This window comes from Ictidomys tridecemlineatus, chromosome 4 (genome assembly GCF_052094955.1).
Source record: "Ictidomys tridecemlineatus isolate mIctTri1 chromosome 4, mIctTri1.hap1, whole genome shotgun sequence".
NCBI classification, from domain to species: domain Eukaryota; kingdom Metazoa; phylum Chordata; class Mammalia; order Rodentia; family Sciuridae; genus Ictidomys; species Ictidomys tridecemlineatus.
The window spans coordinates 44,177,517-44,180,095 of record NC_135480.1 but is presented as its reverse complement, the minus strand read 5'-3'; positions in this window follow the sequence as shown (position 1 = coordinate 44,180,095).

The window sequence follows — 2,579 nt, the reverse complement described above, 5'->3', positions numbered from 1 at the left end:
CTCCCCATGAGCACGGTCAACCCCAGGGTGGACTACTGTTGCTTTCTAGTCAGTGCTAGGCTATCTGTGGAGGCAGGGGTGGTGCTCTGTTGTGCTTGCTTATCCTCAAACTTAGGCTAGTCCTGTGTTTTTTGAAAGTTTAAAGAACATTCATTGTATTCTTGAAATAAACCTCATTTTTTTTAATTTTAGAAATAAACCTCATTTTGTAGTATCATTCCTTTTGTATATTGTTGGATTCTCTTGGCTAATATTTCATAAGGATTTTAAAGGTAAAATCGATGTTTTATCAATTTGTACCCAATCCAGCCAAATTGGTAGTGATTCATCATGATGCAGCCAAATCTAAAACATCTTTATACAAATATTAATGATCAAATTAGGACAGAACCCAAAGGGTGCAAAGGGTGGAAGAAATCAGTGAAGTACATTATAGTCATATTAGTCGATGTTTCATGATGGGACTGAAATACCTTATAAGAACACTTAGAGGAGGAAAGTTTTTTTCTCCCTTGGGTTTACAGATTCAGAGGTTTTAGTCTTTGTTCAGTCAGCTCCATTGCTCTAGGTCTGAGTGAAGCAGAACATTATGGTGGAAGAGTGAGAGAGTGCGGCAGAAGAAAACTGCTCAGATTTTGGGAGCCAAGAAGAGTTCCAACATCTAGTTGTCCATTTAGCTATCAATGGAAGTTAGAACCCCATGATCCAATCAGTGCCTAAAAGTCATCTTTAAATCTTTCCACATGGGGGCCGTGCTTTCAACAGGAGATTTTGGGGGACATTTTGGGGTTCTAACTTCAGATCTAAACCATAATAAGAGTTTAACTCTTTCTCTGAATGATTGAGTCTTTAATGAGTAAAACCTCCAAATCCCAGAAAATAGTAATAATCTGTCATCTTTCATATTTGTGATTCTTCTTATTTATCAGGTTAGATTTTTATATCCTAGAGCTATCCAAACCAAGATTATATTTATTTATCCACAGCAAGAGACAGCAGGTCTGCACAGAGAAGGTTAGTAAAACCTCTTTGGTTGGATTCTAATCATCCCACTCCCCAAACTGACATCTCATCTGGCTCATGTCCTGCATGGGCTAGGGAAAGGGTTCCCCTCTGGAGGGATGGGCTGGCTGAGAAATAAAAGCTAATAAAATAGTACTGTGAAATAACCACAGGACACGGGAAAAATAGTTTCAGAGTGGGGACAGTGATGGGCCAAGCTGATCAGGTAGATGGGTGCAGCTTCTAACAAAGAAAGGAGCCTGCCCCAGGTTTATCTATATTGGAACAGATCAAAGGGATTCAATAGAAAGTTCTTTGTCAAAGCAGGAGAGAGGTGGGGGCAGGTCACACTCATCTCTGGTGCTGCGCGGGAGCTTTTTGGGCAGAACTGAGACGGAGTTCACATGTATGGGGCCATCTTGACAGTGAGACTGCCGATAGAAGTTCCCAAATACCAGACCTTCCCACTCACTGGCTTCAATGCTGAAAAGGTCCATGCACATTTCACAGGTGGCTTCCCATCATCTCAGGCACAATGAGAACCAAAACTATCAGGCAGGGATATATAGATTTAAAAAAAAATCTCACAAGGAAGGAAGGAAGGAAGAGACATTGAATATATCTATCTTCACACATCTTTAGGCTGAATGTTCATGGGGTAATTTGGGAATAAAAATATGTCTGTGGGTTGCTGAAATTTTTATGAATCTCCCTAGTAATTTCCAAGGTAGGCCCCAAATCACTTCCAGGAAAATGTTAATGAAATGTATGTAGGACAGAGATGTTCTTATTTCAAACTGGTTTCTCTTAAGTTAAGCAAGAAAATCCAGGTTAATATAAATCCATTTGAACACAGTGGGAAATCACTGAGGCATTTTGGGGGCATGAGACCAAGAGAAGAGCAGGCAGCTGTTAGTATGGGCATTGTTGACTCCCAAAGCCACATCTGATGGACCAGAACAAAGGCTCTTCATTACTGCTCTGCTCTGCAGCCTGACATCTCCAGGGTTCCCTGAGGAAGGCTGCCTCCACAATTGTCCTCCTTGGGAGTGTCCTGCAGAGCCCTCTGCTGAAACAGCTCGAGGGTCTCCTTTTTAGCTGCTGCCTAAAGGAGCCAACGAAGGAATGAATGATGAAGTTGGTGCAGCTGTTACCAGAGGACCGAACAAGTGAAACCAGATAAAGATAAATAAATGCATCAGGATAATTCCGAATCAAGACAAATAGGAACCAGCTTTTATAAAAGGGCAGGCTGCAGAGGAGGAAGACCAGAACTATGAGCAAGATGATCACACAGAGCCTGGTCAGCAGCATCTGTCGGGATCCACAAAGGATAGATTAGCAGGGCCAGGTTGGAACCTGAGAGAATCACAAACAAAAAAATCAATCACATAGTTATGATAGGATTAGTTGTCCTACACCAACCATCATCAGAATTCCTAAGCAGTATACAACAGCAGAACCACTTCAGGATGCTCAGGAGCAGGGATATGGCTCAGAATAGGGCACACATGATGGCTGACATGTGTTTCTGGCAACGGAAGTGGTACCGGATGGACCTTTGATGGACAGTCAAT